This window comes from Armigeres subalbatus, chromosome 1 (genome assembly GCF_024139115.2).
Source record: "Armigeres subalbatus isolate Guangzhou_Male chromosome 1, GZ_Asu_2, whole genome shotgun sequence".
NCBI classification, from domain to species: domain Eukaryota; kingdom Metazoa; phylum Arthropoda; class Insecta; order Diptera; family Culicidae; genus Armigeres; species Armigeres subalbatus.
In genome coordinates, this window is record NC_085139.1 from 273,905,520 (window position 1) to 273,927,467 (window position 21,948).

At 39.3% G+C, this 21,948-nt stretch overlaps 2 long non-coding RNA genes across 2 annotated transcripts; both read left to right on the top strand.

The window, feature by feature from the left end:
- The first annotated feature begins 9,012 nt into the window (after window positions 1–9,012).
- On the top strand, window positions 9,013–9,896 carry LOC134214432 (uncharacterized). Its single transcript, XR_009979786.1, has 2 exons — window positions 9,013–9,315; window positions 9,374–9,896. It is a non-coding gene; the product is annotated as an uncharacterized LOC134214432 (long non-coding RNA).
- A 5,900-nt stretch (window positions 9,897–15,796) lies between these two features.
- Window positions 15,797–16,871, top strand: LOC134214437 (uncharacterized). Its single transcript, XR_009979788.1, has 3 exons — window positions 15,797–15,920; window positions 15,988–16,055; window positions 16,119–16,871. It is a non-coding gene; the product is annotated as an uncharacterized LOC134214437 (long non-coding RNA).
- The last annotated feature ends 5,077 nt before the right edge of the window (window positions 16,872–21,948 follow it).

Here is a 21,948-nt window from a genome sequence, read left to right on the forward strand (position 1 = left end):
CTCATGTGGGCGGTAGCAGTGCGAATCCGCACCTGCGAGAGCGCAAATTGTTGGCTTTGGGGAGTTGATAGTAACCAACAGTGCATAATTGAGACCCATGTGGGCGGTAGCAGTGCGAATCCGCACCTGCGAGAGCGCAAAATGTTGGCTTTGAGGGGAGTTGATAGTAACCAACAGTGCATAATTGAGACCCATGTGGGCGGTAGCAGTGCGAATCCGCACCTGCGAGAGCGCAAATTGTTGGCTTTGGGGGAGTTGATAGTAACCAACAGTGCATAATTGAGACCCATGTGGGCGGTAGCAGTGCGAATCCGCACCTGCGAGAGCGCAAAATGTTGGCTTTGAGGGGAGTTGATAGTAACCAACAGTGCATATTTGAGACCCATGTGGGCGGTAGCAGTGCGAATCCGCACCTGCGAGAGCGCAAAATGTTGGCTTTGAGGGGAGTTGATAGTAACCAACAGTGCATATTTGAGACCCATGTGGGCGGTAGCAGTGCGAATCCGCACCTGCGAGAGCGCAAAATGTTGCCTTTGGGGGGAGTTGATAGTAACCAACAGTGCATAATTGAGACCCATGTGGGCGGTAGCAGTGCGAATCCGCACCTGCGAGAGCGCAAATTGTTGGCTTTGGGGGGAGTTGATAGTAACCAACAGTACATAATTGAGACCCATGTGGGCGGTAGCAGTGCGAATCCGCACCTGCGAGAGCGCAAAATGTTGGCTTTGGGGGGAGTTGATAGTAACCAACAGTGCATAATTGAGACCCATGTGGGCGGTAGCAGTGCGAATCCGCACCTGCGAGAGCGCAAATTGTTGGCTTTGGGGGGAGTTGATAGTAACCAACAGTGCATAATTGAGACCCATGTGGGCGGTAGCAGTGCGAATCCGCACCTGCGAGAGCGCAAAATGTTGGCTTTGGGGGGAGTTGATAGTAACCAACAGTGCATAATTGAGACCCATGTGGGCGGTAGCAGTGCGAATCCGCACCTGCGAGAGCGCAAATTGTTGGCTTTGGGGGGAGTTGATAGTAACCAACAGTGCATAATTGAGACCCATGTGGGCGGTAGCAGTGCGAATCCGCACCTGCGAGAGCGCAAAATGTTGACTTTGGGGGGAGTTGATAGTAACCAACAGTGCATAATTGAGACCCATGTGGGCGGTAGCAGTGCGAATCCGCACCTGCGAGAGCGCAAAATCTTGGCTTTGGGGGGAGTTGATAGTAACCAACAGTGCATAATTGAGACCCATGTGGGCGGTAGCAGTGCGAATCCGCACCAGCGAGAGCGCAAATTGTTGGCTTTGAGGTGTAACGATTGATTTACAACCCTATTGAAGAACATGAGATTCTGCGCCTTTGGTTCCACTATTTATTTCGCAAGCGACTTTAGCCACTTGATCCCAATACCAATACATCCAATCCTAAACTGCTCGAATTAAACGAAAAATGTGTAGACGAGAAAATCGAAAATATTCAAATTTTCCCTATACTAGAAAACCGATGCTATTTAACTCGCTCAAGGTTGCAGATAACAATTGCTCTAGGTAGTTTCGCAATTATATTCGAGGGGCTTATTCAAGGTATTGGGACCTGGCCGGATAAAGCCTAGCCAAATCGAATCACTTTTATTGGAGTGCTCCATTGTGTCGGATCGTTTTGATTTTGGATACTAAAAAAATTAACAAGTTTTCGGTTAGCTCTAGTTGGTGAAATTTGATTTAAAACAAGAGCGAGTAAGTAGTTATGAAACTAGTACGAACAAAATCATAATTATTATAAACAGTTTTACTCCTCTAATAGTTACATAAAGCTAGTTCTGTTATAAGAAGCTTTTTCATTACTTGAGACCCGTTATAAAGTTGACCCAGGTAAGAAATGTTACCAGATTATTATGTAGAATGGTTAAGTGAGACCCATATTCCCGTTAATAGATAACCCATTAGCGTGGGTGCTGGTTTGGGAACAAGGTTCCCCCGAACTTGAGATCGAGCCTGAAGTTAAAGCGATTTTCGGCAAAGCGAAAAGCCGTTTCTATTTGGTGAAGCCACGTGGTCGTACGGTGCATTGGGAACCCCTGCTTTACCACGACACAAGTTGAGAGAGTGCCTATTGTTGGCTTACCGCCCACCGCCCGCCGGAAAATTGGAACGAATCAAGGACCGATCCACGACTGATCGATTCTAACCTCTCTTCAGAGTTAAGCCGAGAGAGAGAGAGGACGAGTCGCGCAAGCGTAACCCGCAAAGAGAAGCTTTGACGTAGCCAGGATCCAAACCCCAAACCAGACTTGGGAATTCGTCACAACCGCTTCGGGTTCTCAGAAGATTAACGTCGACGAACATGTGAGAAGGGTCTAAGACAGGTCAGTGATCACTAGAATAGGAAATTGAGCTCAATTCAGGAATTAAAATTGTTAAACCCCGGGTCGATAGCATAATCAAACAAACTAATAGAGTTAATTGAATTCCTTACAAAACACGCGTTCGAATAAATTAAGGCTTTCGCCACTGATGAAGCCGTGGAAATCCCATGGAAGTATTTTGCGTCATAATTACCTAGTAATAAAAGTTTTGAAATGCGATTTTGAGTGATTTTCTTCTTTAGTTAGCCCTTGCTTTGGTATGAAGTAGTTTCGATAGACTCGCCCGCAGATTTGGAGTTTCAGGCCGGGCATCCCTGAAATATCTCCCGCTTTCGACCTCCCTGGGGAGTGGCGCATAAGTCGTTTGTTGGTTTTTAAAGAGACTACGTAGTATTCTAGCATTTCGGGGATTGCGTAATGAAACGCTTTTTCAGTTTGGTTGAAAAACAAAGCGTTACATTTTGGCGCCCACGTTTAGGGGTCATAAGTTGAAAAGAAAATTAAAATCAAAAATTAATTTAAAAGATTTAAAATATTATACGTAGTATTGAGTAAAATCAGTTAACATTAAGTGCATATGAATGATTGAAATTGAGTGATTGAGATTTAGGTTGCAGTTTTAGTTTAGTAAGAATTATTTTTGATTGAGTTGAATTTAGTTGAGACAAATGTTAAGAGTTAAGAAATAATAAGATAGAAAGAACTTTTTTTTTTTTTTTTTTTCATATTTTTTTTTTCATTTTAAATATATTTTACTATTACTTTACTATTATTAATATACAATTATTACTAGACACGAACCATGGATAATTTTTTAAGAATTAATTTAGATGACCTTGAATTCGAAGAACTTACATATGAACTAGTATTGAGAGGGATTCCAGTTACAGGATCCATTGAAGCTCAGAAAAGAGAATTGCGAGCACGAATGCGAGGTGAAGTAAAGAATAATGTTAGACTAGAAAGTTTCCGAACGTTGAGTGAAGAATATGAAATAGTTCCAGAAATACTGGATCAGATGGAAATTAATCTCAATTTGAAATCAGAACCAACGTACGAATCAAGACTTTATCATTATCTCGAACGAGTAGCACGTGCAAAGGAGACCGATGATGTAGACAGAGGAAATAAACGAATTTTGCTTGAAATAATTTGTGAGATGGTCAAATCCCATTTTAGACGAGATATTAGCATAGACGAAGACTCATTTGAAAATTCATTAGACTTACTAGAAGAAGGCGCGGTAGGTGGACAAAGTTCCAACAATTCGGTAACAAACTTGGAACTTTCAGCGAAAGGGGACAACCCCAATCCTGAAACGGGGACAGTTCCAAAACCGAACAGAAATTTAAAAGGAAACGCAAGACCCCAGGAAAAGATAGGCCAATAACTTCAAAACTTCAAAGTTTAGTCATGAGTCGAACAAATACAATACGGAAAACAAACATACCTGAACCGATCAGGAATATGGAACCCCGTGAATATTGGCATATTTCAGAAATTGAAAGCTATATTGCGGAGCGTGTCCAACAAAAAGTGAATGAACACTTAACAAAACAGAAGGCAGGAAATAAAACAGTTGAGGATTTGACTAATAGATTTAGAGCAGTAGAAATCCAAGATACAGTGTATAATAAAGACCCATTACTGACTCGTCCATACTCAAAGGAATTCAGATCGGTCATTCCAAACAACTTGCACATGCCAGAATCCATAAGAACAAAGTTACAAACTCAATCGGCATATCAATCGATCAATAACTTAAACAATATCGCAGAACAGAAACAAACGATAAATATAAGCAGAGCTAACAATACTTACGATCAATTTCGTCAAATACCTAGATCAACAGATTTTGCATTCCTACAACATCCAACTTCACATTTAAACCAATCGAATCAAAGTCCTCTGCGAAATGGACCTTTCATTTTAAATCAGGACCAAAATTATTCTCGTAGACAACCGTACCACACATGCAACATAGTAGAGAAATGGCCGAAGTTTCACGGAGATTCAAGCTCAGTGCCACTAGCATCTTTCCTAAGAAATATTGAAATATTATGCAGATCTTACGGCATTGACAAAAATGAACTCATCAGACATGCACACTTGCTGTTCGCGGGCGATGCTAGCACATGGTATACCACCTACGTAGAAAAGTTTCTAGATTGGGATAGTTTGGTTTACTACTTAACACTCCGTTACGACAATCCAAATCGCGATAGATTTATCAAAGAAGAAATGCGAAATAGAAAACAAAAACAAAGTGAGCTTTTTAGTGCTTTTCTAACAGACATAGAATCTCTGGCGCAAAGACTAATCACTAAAATGAGTGAAGAAGAAATATTTGACATCGTAGTAGACAATATGAAAATGTCTTACAAAAGAAGGTTAGCTCTCCATCAAATAGCTTCTATAGAAGATCTTGCCAATATGTGCTATAAGTTTGATGCACTGGAAAGTTCATTGTATGCACCTCGGAGTAAACCTCTTGAAGTACACAACCTTGAAGGCATTGATGAGTCAGATTCAGAAACTGAAGATATAAATATGTTACAGAAATTACGAACAGGAAAAAATCAGAAAAGGCCAGAGAATAGTAAGAGATCTGATCAGGTAGAATCAAACGATATTCTATTTTGCTGGAATTGTCGTACAAATGGACACTTTTGGAAGGATTGTTCCAAGCCAAAGACAATTTTCTGTCACGTTTGTGGTATGGTAGAGAAAACAACAACCACGTGCCCTAGGCAACATCCGCCTTTTAATCCAGCTGTTATACAGTCAAAAAACTTGCAGCGGGACGAAATGTAAAGAACCACATTTTTGAAGTCCCAAAAGAAGAGGTTCTACAAGAAGAAACATTTTCGTATTTTAATCAAGTTTTCCAAATTAATATTATACCATCACGTTGCCCGCACATAAGCGTCAAAATACTCGGCTCGGAAATTGAAGCACTTGTAGATACAGGGGCTGGCATATCGGTTATTAGTTCCATTCCTTTAATCGAAAAACTAAACCTTACAATTCACGAATCGAACTTAAAAGTAGCTACAGCGGATAAAACATATTACAAATGTTTGGGATATGTTAACATCCCATATACGATAGAAACAATAACTCATGTAATACCAACAGTAGTGGTCCCAGAATTGTCCAAAGATTTGATCCTAGGAGTAGACTTTCTCCACGCTTTTGGCTTTAACTTGTCACGGAATCAAAATGATGATGTACATAACTTACCAATAGATATTTTCAAAATAGGATTTGCCGAAGATTACTTCTCAAATAATAGCGACATTTTTTCATTGACAGTCTCACCAAAAACTACTAGGATAGAAACTAAAAGCGTCGATCTCACAGAAGATGATAGTTTAATCATACCAACAATAGATTTCCCAGAAGCGAAAATAGAAACACCGGAGGATATTAAAACTGAACACGCTTTAAACCCAGATGAAAAAAAACTTTTATTCGAAGCGATTCAAGAGTTCCCAGTCACCAAGGATAGTAATCTAGGTCGTACTCAAATACTCGAACATAAAATTGAACTTTTACCCAATGCCACCCCCAAAAAATTACCCATTTATCGACAATCTCTCCAAAAAGAAGAAGGAATCGAACAAGACATTCAACGCATGCTAAATTTAGGGGTAATAGAAGAATGCGAAGGGCCAATAGATTTTCTAAATCCTATCCTTGCTATTAAGAAACCAAATAATAAATGGCGTATATGCTTAGATAGTCGCAGATTAAATTCGTGCACTAAACGGGATGATTTTCCATTCCCTGATATGGTAGGAATATTACAAAGAATTCAAAAATCAAGGTACTTCACTATAATTGATCTTTCAGAGTCTTACTATCAAGTACCTTTAGAAAAAAAATCGAAAAATAAGACAGCATTCAGGACTAACCGGGGATTATACAGGTTTACAGTAATGCCTTTTGGACTGTGTAATGCCCCAGCAACGATGGCACGATTAATGTCGAAAGTACTAGGCCACGACTTAGAGCCTTTTGTATACGTATATCTTGATGATATCGTAATAGTTTCAAATTCATTAGAACAACACTTGACACTGATTAAAATAGTTGCTAAACGTCTAAGTGATGCAAATCTCACAATTAATATTCTTAAATCAAAATTTTGCCAAAAGCAAATTCAGTACCTAGGGTATATTCTTTCGGAGAACGGTTTATCGGTGGATAGCTCGAAGATCAAACCAGTTTTAGATTATCCTCATCCACAAAATGTGAAAGACGTTCGTAGACTTTTAGGTCTCTCAGGTTTTTATAGGCGATTCATACCTAATTACTCCGATAAAACAGCAAAGATCTCAGATCTTTTGAAAAAGGGAAAGAAAAAGTTCATCTGGACAGCGGAAGCTGAAGAGTCTTTCAAACAGCTTAAGTCAGCCTTAGTAACCACTCCGATCCTGGCAAATCCAAATTTCTCTCTTCCATTTGAAATTGAAACCGACAGCTCTGACCAAGCTATAGGTGCGGTGCTGACACAATATCAAGGTGAGGACCGTAAAATAATAGCTTACTATTCGAAAAAGCTATCAAGCACGCAGCGGAAATACAGTGCAACGGAACGCGAATGTCTAGGTGTTTTATTGAGTATAGAGCATTTTAGACAATTTGTCGAAGGGTCTAAATTTATAGTTAAAACTGACGCGATGAGTTTAACATTTCTCAAGACTATGTCGATCGAATCAAAATCACCACGAATTGCGCGATGGGCACTCAAATTGTCCAAATATGACATAGAATTGCAATATAAAAAAGGGTCGGAGAATGTTACTGCGGATGCGCTTTCGAGAATCATTACCGTAATTGATCCCTTGTTATCAGACGAATACACTATCGGAATGAAAAATCAAGTATCGAAACATCCAGAAAAATATAAGGATTTTAGAATCGTAGATAATAAATTATTCAAATACATAACAAATACCTCACAATTGGAAGACTCAGCTTTTAAATGGAAATATGTAGTTCCGTTAATAGAAAGAGTAGGAGTAATCAAACAAATTCACAATGAAGCGCACCTCGGATTCACAAAAACGTTAGGAAAAATTAGAGAAAGAAATTATTGGCCAAAAATGTCAACGGATATTAGGAACTTCTGTTCATCATGTAAAATTTGCAAAGAATCTAAAGTAGATAATTCAAATCCAATACCTCCATGTGGAAAGCCAAAATTGTGCTCGAGACCATGGCAAATGATCTCACTAGACTTTCTAGGTCCTTATCCGCGTTCTAAACAGGGGAACGTTTGGGCATTAGTTATATCAGATTTTTTCTCTAAATTTGTCCTTATTCAGTGCATGCGGAATGCAACAAGCGGACCACTTTGCACGTTTTTAGAAAATATGGTATTCCTATTATTCGGAGCCCCTCAAATATGCATAAGCGACAACGCTACGGTTTTCCTATCTCGCGAATTCAAAAAACTTCTCGACAAATATAATGTGAGCCATTGGAATCTGTCAGTATACCATCCAGCTCCGAATCCAACCGAACGAGTTAATAGAGTAATAGTTACTGCAGTCAGATGCGCTCTTAACGAAAGTTCATCACATCGCGATTGGGATAAAGAAATTCACATAATTGCAAAAGCTATTCGTACATCGGTACACGAAAGTACTGGATTTAGCCCTTATTTCATAAATTTTGGTAAAAATATGATTAGTCTAGGAAACGAATATGAACATGTAAAAGAGTTTGAAAATGATGAGCAAAGTGGTGCTAATCAGCTCAAGGAACGATCAGAAAAGCTTTGTGAAATAGCAAAAAAAAATATATTAAAAGCATATGAAAAATATTCAAAAACATACAATCTAAGAGCTAATTCTAAAAAGATATACGAGGAAGGAGAAATCGTGTATAAGAAAAACGTAAATTTGTCATCGAAGCAAAAGAACTGGGTAGGAAAATTTGCCAAGAAATTTACTAAGGCGAAAATAAGGAAAAAGGCTGGATCGAATACATACGTACTGGAGGATATGGAAGGGAAAAGGATTCCGGGAACATACCATGGTTCGTTTTTAAAAAAAGCATAAGCATATATTTCAGAAAAAAATAAGCTATGATTGCACTCTTGCCGGGAGTGCATTACAAGTCCATATTTTGAAATCGAATAATAAAAACTCAGTTGAGGTGCAACGGTAAAGCCACTTTGTGTAGGTGTTGATTTTTCCATATTTCATCGTCGGTACAAAAAAATAAATATCTGAAATACACAAAATAATTAATACGTTTAACAAATCTCCGCAATGTAGTGAGGTCACAAAGTTGTTTCCACTCGTTGTCAAAAACAAAAAAAAACTGCAAAGAAAAATAGGTTATTTCGAGACCGTAAATGACAAGCTATGTACATGAACAACTGGAGTTGAAATTCACATTATTTCACATTTTACAAGTAAAACACTCAGGCTTATTCTGCGTCTCGCACGAGACGAAACGACAATTCTCGTCTCGTTGTCGTGTGACACTTCTCGCTCTATTCCGAATGTCGACTCGCACGAGGCGAGACGTTCATTTCGTATCGAGAGGAAGGATGAACCGACACTGAATTGAGGTTCACTCGGAGAAACGTCAAACTGAAAAAAGTTTATCGCGAATATTAAGATAAGAGCGAAGCAAATATTATGTTTGATAACAAACATGTCCTCTATAAAAAAAATTTACATAAAACAAGCATCTATACAAGTTACTACAATTATGTATGCGTTTACAGTTGTTGGTTAACCAATTCATGAAATTTTGATCGGTTTTACATCAACTTATGCAAAAAAAAGAGTTAATTGAAATTCGCCCTTTTATTGGGTGATTATTATAATTTGTTTTTATGTTGGCTCGTTGGATTTGGTGGCTTTAGACGATGTTGTTTCCGGCACAGATTCCGAATTATCGACGATACAGGTTTCCCCGATTACGTAATGGTAGGTACATTACATTCAATAATTCAATAATAAAAAAACCCCGTTTGCTAATTTGTAGGAAAACTATCACTGTACCCACATCCCATACTCCGATGATAACGCGAAAAGAATGGTTCGTTTCGCTGTTGCTGATCCAGATTGTCCATACGGCCGCCGCGTATTTGCCATGGTGCACACATTCGGAATGCTGCAAGTTTTTTCCTACGACGGAGGAACAATATTTACAAGAAGGCGATTGACCAGATTATACAAGAACTGGTAGTGTACCAAATGTGCCGCTCCTGGAGGAAACAGAAAATCTACAGAAGAACATGGATTTTTACCAGAATGTCACCACCATTCAGTTCTGCCAGTAAGCAGTTATACCTATACGAATCCCATCCCAGATCCTATCAATATGGACCGAGCCGATGGAAATCTAACTTTTGGAACAGAATATACCCGAATAAAGAGTAGAATGCTGATCAGGAAACGGAGTGGTTCTTTGCAGACCATTAAAGATACTAGACCTAGGTGATCTTGTTCATGGAAAATGTATCCTCATGTCAATTCGAGTATAAATAAATGATCTAGAAAGCTGTTACTGGATTCTTTTAAAATCATTTGTGACAGTCTTCGCTAATTTTTTGAAGCATTCTTTTATAACCTTGTACTTATTTACAGAATTATTTGATAGAATTCAATCAATCAGACATCACGTCATCCTGTTTTCCATGAATATGAGATGTTCAAGGTCCTCCAAAACGTTCTGAAGTTTAGACTGTAGTATCTATCAATTAGACCTTTTGCAATAATCCAGTAAAGGTATATGTATACCCAATCAGGTTTAATGGGCATTGCACTTTACGAGAAGTGCATTTCCATGAACATGCAATATTTTCAAAACGTTCTCGACTATCTATCAATTTACCCAGCAAACACAAGATCGTATAGCGAATAAGTGTACATAGTGGAGCCGCCTCCACCTTATATAAGCAATTTCTCCATTCACCAATTTACAAATGAGTGAGATGAATATTATATTCATATTTATGCAAGGATGTTATTAACACCTCCAAGTAGACCAGTGCGCCGATTAAAATGTTATCAGCGAAAGAAGTGATAGATCATTTTTAGCTAGCGGCGGCGACGGTGGTGGTCGACGACAGCGGCGTGGGTCAGCCTTATTTCGTGCGTTTAAAATTCTTCGGATTTACTCCTGAAGCTCCTCCAGAAGTTCCTTGGAAGGTCCAAACAAAAAATCCTCCGCAAGTTCCTCTAGTATTCTTTCGGAAGTTATTCCAGCAGTTCCTCTGCAAACTTACCTGGAAATTCCTTCAAAAGTTCCTACAGGAATTCCCCCAGATGTCCTATCAAGATTTCCTCCAAAATTTCTTGCAGTACTTGCTACAAAGATTCCCTGGGAAGTTCGTTTACGAGTTCCTTCGAAAGTTCTTTCAGAAATTTGTGCGAAAGCTCATTTAGGAATTTAATCGAAAGTTCCTTCAGGAATTCTTCCGGAAGGTCCTTCAGGAATTTTTACGGAAGTTCCTCGAGGTATTCCCAGAGATGTCCTTCCAAAAGTTCCTCCAGGAATTCATGTGGAAGTTCCTGCACGAGATCCCTCGAAAATTCTTACAGAAATTTATCCGAAGTGCCTCCAGGAATTCCTCCGGAAGTTCCTCCAGGAATTCCTCCGGAAGTTCCTCCAGGAATTCCTCCGGAAGTTCCTCCAGGAATTCCTCCGGAAGTTCCTCCAGGAATTCCTCCGGAAGTTCCTCCAGGAATTCCTCCGGAAGTTCCTCCAGGAATTCCTCCGGAAGTTCCTCCAGGAATTCCTCCGGAAGTTCCCCCAGGAATTCTTCCGGAAGTTCCTCCAGGAATTCCTCCATAAGTTCCTCCAGGAATTCCTCCGGAAGTTCCTCCATGAATTTCTCCGGAAGTTCCTCCAGGAATTGCTCCGGAAGTTCCTCCAGAAATTCTTCCGGAAGTTTTTCCAAGAATTCCTCCGGCAGCTTTTCCAAGAATTCCTCCGGCAGTTTTTCCAAGAATTCCTCCGGCAGTTTTTCCAAGAATTCCTATCCCCGGAAGGAGGGGATAGATGTTCCTCCAGGAATTCCCCCGGAACTTCCTCCAGGAATCCCCCGGAAGTTCCTTCAGGAATCCCCCGGAAGTTCCTCCAGGAATCCCCCGGAAGTTCCTCCAGGAATTCCCCCAGAAGTTCCTCCGGAAGTTCGTACAGGAATTCCGCCGAAAGTTTTTCCAGAGGTTCCTCCAGGAATCCCTCCGGAAATTCCTCCGCAAGTACCTCCAGCATTTTCTCCGGAAGTACCTCAAGCATTTCCTCGGGAAATACCTTCAGCATCTCGTCCGTTCCACCGGAAGTTCCTCCGGAAATTTCCCCGGGAGTTCCTCAAGATTCCGTTGATTGAGATTATTTCAGAATTTTCTTCGGAAATTTCACCAGGAATAACTTTGGAAATTCTTGCAGAAATTACTTCGAAATTCCTCGTGGAATTTCATCGGAAATTCCTTCAGAATGTTCTCTACGATTTTTCGGAAATTCCTCCAGGAGCTCCTTCGGAAATTCCTCCAGAAGTTTCTTCGAAAAATCCTTTAGGGGCCATACACTAACTACGTAAGCAATTTTTCTGGGATTTTCAACCCTCCCTCTCCCAATGTAAGATTTTCCACATATAAATATTTTTTTATTTATATGGAGCGTAAGAAAATGGCAGACCCCAATCCCCCATAAGTGCTTACGTAATTAGTGTACGTACTCTTGGAAATTCCTCCAGGAATAACTTCGAAAATTCTTCCAAGAATTGGGTTGTTTAGCAAAGAAAAATATGAGGTTTTTTATAGTTTAACATAAAGAGCATGCTTTCCTGATCTCCAACATATTTTTAATTTGTTTGTAAACCTTTTATTTACATTTTTGTGCAGCAAACAATAAGCCATTTCAATCGATAGAATGACACTAACATTCATAGAATGACGTTTGGCCCATGCAGCATAAGAACAAATTTTTAGTCCCATACAAATTTAAAATGCAAATTAAAAATAATTCCGGGGCTCCAAAAATTCTGAAAAATTGAGGTTAGGCTCAGTTTTTTATGCAGATTCAGAATATGTAAAAACATATATACCCCTAAACAACCCAATTACTTCGGAAATTCTTTCTGAAATTCCATAGAAAATTCCTCCAGGAATTCTGGGAAATCTTTCGGAAATCCCTCTAAGAATTTCTCTAGGATTTTAACGGTTATTCCTTCAGGAATTCCTTTGGAAATTCTTTTTCCATTTCCCTCGGAAATTCCTCCAGGAATTCCGTCAGAAATTCTTCCAGGAATTTCTTTGGAAATTACTCCAGGATTTCATTCAGAATTTCTTCCTGGATTTTCCTTGGAAATTTCTCCAGGATTTCTCTCGGAAAATTTTCCAGGTGATCCGTTGGAAATTCATATAGGAACTACTTTGAAAATTCCTAAAGGAATTTTTGGTAGAATTTCTAAAGGAATTCCTGACAAATTTCCGAAGGAGCTACAGGGGGAATTTACGTAGGAATTGCTGGAGAAATTTTCGAAAGAATACCCGAAGGAATCCCTTAAGCAATTTCTGGAAGAATCCCTGGAAGAACTTCCAATAGAATTTCTGGAGGAATTTTCGAAGGAATCCTTTATGCTATTTTCGAAAGAACTCCTGAACGAATTTCTGAAGAATTTCCTGGATGATTTTTTGAAGGAATTCTATAAATATTCGTATAAAACTCCCATGAAAGACTAAAACAGTTTTTTATGCTCACTACCGTAGAAGATAATTCAGTGAAGAATTTATCTGGTAATACAAAACTCAAATATTAAAATCTTAAGAAATGTCTCTTCCCCATGGAAACTCGATGTAGCTGAGAGTTTGGAAATCCACCGACAGGTACAAACAGCGCTGTTGAATAAGGATCAGGGAAATGGCAGCTCTTGGCTCTTCAAGTTTCTACCTAAACAATAAAGTAATTTACTGTATAGGTAAATAAAGTAGGCAAATAAGATTAGATTAGGTACCTAGCGTAGTATAAATAGTGTAAGTTGCGATTGTTTTCTTCAAGTCGAGTCAAGTACAAGACACTGAAGACGACCACACAGTTGTGTTCGAAATACGTATCTGCAAAGATAACGAAAATTTACTGGTGGAATTAAATGGACAGTACTTAATTCGTCTTAGACGGTTTAATACATTCCACTAAACGAGCTTAATATATTTTTCTGAATACAAAACTCCCAAGAAAATCTAAGAATTTCGCGCGGAAATCCAGAAGAATTTTTCATAAAAAAATTCAGAGAATTTTTCCAAGGGTATTTATATTTTTCAGTTCATAGGGCTGTCCAGGCTAAAAACATTATTTTGCTGGAAACTATAGTATACGTCGATGTAAGTCAGTTCAGGGTATAATTGCTCTCAGTGTGATACCGGAAACGCCACCACTGCCAAAGTTACAAAAAAACACCACCGGCGGACCTGCACACACACTTGTATCCAGACCCTTCATTTATGGCAATGCAAATCGATTAAACCAGTCATAATTAGTTATGGCTATTTAAGTTTGGGGCCAATATGATCCCAACAAAACTAATTTTCTATTGTCCAGATTAACGGTTTAAATGTTGATGCAAAAATAAATGTTTTTGAGCCACTCAATCTCAGAAAGGTGCTCCCAAATTACAAATAAACATTACAACAAGTACTATCCATATCCAAACTAAAATTTAAAAAGCCCATTTAAGAACTCCATCAATCGATTGCCGGTTCACTTCATTCTCCTTCGAAGAACTCTCGCCCTCTCGCCGAATTTTTTTCCCTCATCCGATCCCCCATCCATATTAGCAAAGTAAACAGATGTAAATTAATGGAAATAAATTATTCTTTCTCTCCAATGTTCTTATTTTATTTCATTTTTATACTGCACGAGAAAAGCACTAGTATTACTAGGTGAATTGATCTGGATTTTTCGTTTCCAAACCATTCTCGTTTGCTTCTGACGTACCGACAAATCTCGCATGAAATCCTCGTTCCAGTCAGACTTTTGTCGACATAGAACGACTATCAGAATGCAATGAGAGTTCATCGAGGTTCATCCACATCGACAATTGTCACTTCATTCGACTACGGGAATCGGGTGACGGGTACGACTCGACTCGTGTCGATTCGCACGAGACGCAGAATAAGGGTGACTTATTGACAAGTTATCACAACAGTTCTTCACGCATTATGTACATAGCACCATAGCAATTTAGGATAGATTTAGGAACCACTTTATAAGCAAACAGCAACGTAGACATGAATACGAAATACTTCCCTTTTCAATAGCCCGGAACAATCATCTTTTAGTAAATTAATTCGTTGATAGTGAGTTTTTGCTTGTAAATCCGTCTTCCGTAGATACAGCCACAAGTCCAGATCCATCGATTAGAAATAGATTCAGCCCATTTCAATAGTTAATAATAAATTTATTTCACTAAAACATTAGCACCTGCATTTTCTACCTAAACAAAAACAAACTTGACATGTTAGAAGCTAAAGAGAGAAGTAGTGATTCGCTCTCGTGAGCTGTATTCCCCGTATTCTCGGTCGCGCTCCACCGAAAGAGAAAATGAGTGCGTTACGAATTGAAGTTTAGAATAGGTTAGAATAATCGAGGAAGCAAAAGTGTAGGCAATTTAGAGCTTTCATTGCATCGACGGATTGAGGGGCGCATAAATAAAGAGATAGGTGTGCGAATGGTTCAGAATGATTGAGAACACGTAAGAAAAAAATTTCTTCCAGTAGTAACTGGAGTTACGATAAATAAGTAAGAGTATTTTGTTTTCCGTAAGTATACGGAGTTAATATTTTGAAATTTTTTCCGTTGAACTACGGAGTAAACGATTTTGAAAGAATGAATGAATGATCAGAAATCATGGCTTATACATAGAAAAACATGGAAATAGGAATGAGCTAAACGAATGAATGTTTATGATAAACTGATTTTACTGCCTACATTGATGCTAATTAATTAATAAGTATTCAAAGAATACATAGATAAATGAGTATTGAACTTAGAATTTTAATAGAATAAAAGGAACACCAATGATATGGTGTCATATATCAAACTAATAAAAATTTTGAAATTCAAAATTTCAAAATTTTTATTAAATTAGCATGGTCGAATGTAACGATTGATTTACAACCCTATTGAAGAACATGAGATTCTGCGCCTTTGGTTCCACTATTTATTTCGCAAGCGACTTTAGCCACTTGATCCCAATACCAATACATCCAATCCTAAACTGCTCGAATTAAACGAAAAATGTGTAGACGAGAAAATCGAAAATATTCAAATTTTCCCTATACTAGAAAACCGATGCTATTTAACTCGCTCAAGGTTGCAGATAACAATTGCTCTAGGTAGTTTCGCAATTATATTCGAGGGGCTTATTCAAGGTATTGGGACCTGGCCGGATAAAGCCTAGCCAAATCGAATCACTTTTATTGGAGTGCTCCATTGTGTCGGATCGTTTTGATTTTGGATACTAAAAAATTAACAAGTTTTCGGTTAGCTCTAGTTAGTGAAATTTGATTTAAAACAAGAGCGAGTAAGTAGTTATGAAACTAGTACGAACAAAATCATAATTATTATATACAGTTTTACTCCTCTAATAGTTACATAAAGCTAGTTCTGTTATAAGAAGCTTTTTCATTACTTGAGACCCGTTATAAAGTTGACCCAGGTAAGAAATGTTACCAGATTATTATGTAGAATGGTTAAGTGAGACCCATATTCCCGTTAATAGATAACCCATTAGCGTGGGTGCTGGTTTGGGAACAAGGTTCCCCCGAACTTGAGATCGAGCCTGAAGTTAAAGCGATTTTCGGCAAAGCGAAAAGCCGTTTCTATTTGGTGAAGCCACGTGGTCGTACGGTGCATTGGGAACCCCTGCTTTACCACGACACAAGTTGAGAGAGTGCCTATTGTTGGCTTACCGCCCACCGCCCGCCGGAAAATTGGAACGAATCAAGGACCGATCCACGACTGATCGATTCTAACCTCTCTTCAGAGTTAAGCCGAGAGAGAGAGAGGACGAGTCGCGCAAGCGTAACCCGCAAAGAGAAGCTTTGACGTAGCCAGGATCCAAACCCCAAACCAGACTTGGGAATTCGTCACAACCGCTTCGGGTTCTCAGAAGATTAACGTCGACGAACATGTGAGAAGGGTCTAAGACAGGTCAGTGATCACTAGAATAGGAAATTGAGCTCAATTCAGGAATTAAAATTGTTAAACCCCGGGTCGATAGCATAATCAAACAAACTAATAGAGTTAATTGAATTCCTTACAAAACACGCGTTCGAATAAATTAAGGCTTTCGCCACTGATGAAGCCGTGGAAATCCCATGGAAGTATTTTGCGTCATAATTACCTAGTAATAAAAGTTTTGAAATGCGATTTTGAGTGATTTTCTTCTTTAGTTAGCCCTTGCTTTGGTATGAAGTAGTTTCGATAGACTCGCCCGCAGATTTGGAGTTTCAGGCCGGGCATCCCTGAAATATCTCCCGCTTTCGACCTCCCTGGGGAGTGGCGCATAAGTCGTTTGTTGGTTTTTAAAGAGACTACGTAGTATTCTAGCATTTCGGGGATTGCGTAATGAAACGCTTTTTCAGTTTGGTTGAAAAACAAAGCGTTACAGAGGGGAGTTGATAGTAACCAACAGTGCATAATTGAGACCCATGTGGGCGGTAGCAGTAAGGGTATGCGATAACACACTTTTTCCTAACGAAACGAAACGAAACGAAATTTAAAATGTCTATGTTGATTCGGATCGAAACGAAACGAAATATAGATTTCTTTCGAGACTTCGAAACGATACGAAATCAAGGTTCATTTAATTCGAAATTTTTCGAAACGAAACGAAATTTTGATTTTTCCGCGGAATTTGTATTGAATTGGTTTTACCTTATGTACGCAATTCTGATTCCACTTTTTCGAAGTCGAATAACTGTTTTGCGACCAAAAGAGTTATATCAAATGAAGAGGCAATCTATGATAAATCATCACATTCTCGCCGCATATACCATTGGTGATAAGGCAATACCCCAGCATTTGTGCCGCTTTCAAAGGAATTCATCGTGGAGCGTCTGCTCCCGAATCTGATCAATTTTATATCAGTTAATATCAGTAAGTATATAAAAATAAAGAAATTGTGGAATTTTTCATAAACGGATTCAAATTTCGTTTAAAACCTTAGTTCACCTAAGAATTATGTAATTATGCTTACTTCATATTGTCTTGTCAGCGTTTTACAGTATTGACTTAGTCAAAATTTGAAAAAGAATGCTTCGATTTATTTTTTATTTAGTGGGACACTTAATTATGTATCCACATCTGCCAGGCGTATACGCAGTTATCGAATTGATATTACTAGATCAACATTTGAAAAGGGCGTATCTGCCAAAAATTATTCCTTCTTATTCTTCGTCCACATATATAGCATACATTTGCTCACTAGAAGAATCCTGTGCACCTTTCTAAAATGCACAAAGATATGTATTTCAGATTGAATTTCATAGACCCCTACTGCCGCTAACCGCATGGGCGTCCATATACAGATGTGCTCGACTTGCGGTTAGCGGCAGCATAGTCTTATATTAATGTGACCAATTAAATTTTATGCGAGCGCGGGACAAAAAAAGTTCATAGTTTAATATGTTTTAGTTATACGCTTAAATCGAATCTTTCAATTTTTTATTTGTTATGGCTGAGTTTGCTTACTGTTCGATAAACGGCAACTCATTTTAGAAGTCAAAGCTTTCTTCAAAAGTTGATGTGTAGCTAAAGGTAGCTGCCATGGAGTTTCGTATAATTTAGAAGTTTAGCGGTTCCCTGTCCGATATCTGCAAAACTGTTGCAACTATCGAATTGCAGTTAAAAAGCGTTGCAGTTAAATGACGTTCAGCTGTTGATCGTGTATAATGTATAGAATTTTGTTAGACATTTTTTTAAGCAATGGTATCGAACCTCGAACATCATTTTCATAAGAACCTAAATAACTCTTTCTAAAATACCTAATAAAAGTATAATAACTTCTAAGATGCTTTGATTATGAATTAATTAGATCATATTTTTCTTAAAGTCTATTCTGGAAGCTTTCGCCCTCAGGAATATGGTCCACGGTTTTTGTTTCAATTTATTTCCATACAGGTGAGACTAAATAGAATATCTTAGAATATCAAAAATTCCGTCCCATTTCAGATCACTTGCGATTCTGTAGGGAGAGCATCGTGCTTGAGTGTTACATGCAGAATCGCATCGTTCGGCTTATTCGCGAAAAAGGATTTCGCTCCAAAAAGCACCAAAACCCAATAAAAGCGTATTTTATGTTATCTATGGATTTATTTTCCATTGTTTTAATCAAAGAAAGTTAAATTCGATTAATTCAACGGAGAATATTACGTAGAAATCAAGCAATGACGCAAACCCCGAGTCGAATAATGAACGATTCTCTGAGTCATGGGTCGGGTGGTGTTTGACTCACGCTTGATTTGAATTTTGGATGAGATTTAAGAATTTGAGTTTCTCCCAACAATGCTATCGATATCCAATATCAATACAGTATAAGTCGTCTTCTAACTGATGTAGATTTTCCGCAAGATTTTGGCCCGCATGGCATTTCAATAGAGCGGAACTTTGAACGTTCTGTGTCGAAAACCAAGCAATTACGCTGCAGGAAATACATGGGAGCAATCTGTTTACAAGATTCCCAGGGTATAAAGTTTGGGTAAAAGAAACTATAGAGATAATTTAGTCTGAGTCACAGGAGAGCATTATAATCTTGATTTCATTGATCTACATGATTGCCTTACAAAACGTTAGTCTGAGTCAAAATTTAAAAAAAATTAAAATCTAATAATTGCTTTTAAATTACTAAGTAATAGCTAATAATGTATTCGATTTTTCTGTATTTCGCGGGACATTATCTAGAAATAAGTTGAAAGCGGGACGTTTCGCGGGACGCTTTTCAGCGCAGGACAAATAGTGAAAATGCGGGACTGTCCCGCGAAACGCGGGACGTATGGTCACATTACTTATATACAATCAGCTCGACAAACTGAGCTATTGTGTGTGTGTCCTTGGCATATGAGAACAGCTGTTATGGTCAGTATATGCTGAAAGCAATCATAAGTAAAGAATTCTCAGCAATTTTAATGATCTTTCAACCCGCTCTGAATTTTTTTTGCAAATCCCGTGCGAAGATCTAGAAATGCCCACAAATCTGCAATGTTCCTCACATATTGTGCAAATAGTCAAATAGTCACATCATAGTTGCTAATCATTATTGGCCGAGAAACAGCAAATATGCCAAGCTCACCAATTAATTAATATTCTTGGGATACAAAAAAAGTTATACTTTTTGTATACTTGCTTCGGAGTTTCCAATTCATGACCAATAACGATGCTGGTCACGTGCTTATAGTCAATTTAGGATTAGGAGAGGAAAATTAGTTTAACATTCATTGTTTTAAGAGACCGAGGAATGCTCTGCAGCTCCGTGAGCGCTACGGAAAAGGAATCGTTGGTTGAGAAGGTAATTCATGTGAAACCCCTTGTTAAGCGACAAAATATTTATTGTAAACGAAGTTATTTTGAAAGCAAGAAGATAAAAACTGTGTTTCAAATCAATCCAACGCAAGATCAATGTGCTTCCTTTAATAATTTTCTACAACACGATCGATTCCGCACTAAATAATTTTGTGCTCTTCGATGCAAACATTAGTTTTATCACTTCGCGTTCTCCCACACTAGCTGGCGTGATCAGCATCAACACGATCGATTGCACCTGGTTAAACAAATTTCTGCTACGCGAGGTAGATTTTTTTGACGTAGGACTTACGTCTTTCTTTACTATACTGGGTGTCATTTAGATTTTTGGAAATCGAGAGCGTTACGCTGGAAGGGAAGATTTTGAACGTTACTAGCGCCTTTATCTGTCGATGGATTTTTAAGATTTATATATCAATCGACTCGGACACTCTCCAGCAATTTGCCTATTTCATTGAAACTTACGAATATTAACGATAATCTATTGAAATTTTCAATTTTTGCAAAGCCAGTAAAAATTTCATATGTAGCCAATTCAGTGCATTCCTAACACGGACATCATAATGCGGTATGTCACGGGCCTTCGAGTCTACCGGAAAATTTTCTTTGTGTATAAAAGAAGCAGTGCCTGCCGTGTGCGAGTCATTACAATTTGTGACAGCAGCGCGTACTGACGTGATTTTTGCTCGCGCATTTTTTGTTTCGTTCGTTCCTTCGCTGTTTTTTTTTTTTTTTTTTTTTTTTACAAGGGAGAATGCGTTTACACACTAACCCAGTACACGTGCATTGTAGTTGCCAAACTACCACACGGAAGTGTACTGGAGTGTCGGACTCGACCATACCGGTAATACCGACTAAACTCCCTTGGGCTCCACCATCGTTTCCCCCAGGAACTACCTCCCAGTACTACTTCTGGGGGATGGCAGTACTAAACGTACTCGCTCGTTCTCGCTCACACAGGCACCCGTCCCGTGCGAGACTGACTTGGGTGCTCACTCTATCGCACCCTCAAACACACCCTACATACTCTGTTGCACCTCTGTCATGCCGTGCGGGTCTAACTTGTGTGCCCACCCTTCTCATGCCATGTGGGTCTAACTTGTATGCCCACCCAAACCCTTGATTCATGCTCATGCACTCCATGCTTGCACACACGCTAACGCTCCTATGGGTCTCACTTGTGTGCCCACCCTTCTCATGCCATGCGGGACTAACTTTTGTGCCCACCCTTCTCATGCCGTGTGGGACTAACTTGTATGCCCACCTTTATCGTACCATGTGAGACTGCTCACCTCTTTCATTCAGTTCGCGCTGACACATACTACTCGAGTCATTCGACCTAACACTCCCTCTGGCATCCCTTGTGGGACTCTTCGCTTAGGTTCCCACTTCTGACATACCATGTGAGTTTGACTCACCTCGTTCATTATGAGACTAGCTCAACTCGACTCAACTCATTCCTTTCGTACCATGTGAGACTAGCTTGGATGCTCACCCACACTCCTCTGCCACGCCGCGGGGTATCAGTAGTCGTAGGAACCAACATTCCTGCGCTACTCCCAGCGCGGCGTGTGCAGTCCATACATACACCTATTCATTCACCCTTCTGCCATGCTTCGAGGTGACGATCTCGGTTGCCACCCGCTGCGCCATTACCTCTGCATGGGCAGACCATTCACACACTTCTTCGCGTTCGGCACTTTCGCTCTAACTTACCAATCATAAGTTAGTCATGCTTGTCGATTGTTGCTCGGCGCGCCAGATTCTCTGCAAGCTGCAGGCAATCTGAGTGGTTGCAGTCGAGACTGCGTTCCACTTCTCCACCGCTTGACACATCCTTTGGATAAGATTATCCGGAGTTGTGTCCCGGCCGCAAACGTCTAGCATTGCTCTTCTTTCGACGTCGAAACGAGGACATACGAACAGTATGTGCTCTGCAGTTTCGTCAACACCTGGGCAGTCAGGGCAGACGGGGACCTCCGCGTGTCCAAACCTGTGGTGGTACTGTCGGAAACAGCCATGGCCTGACA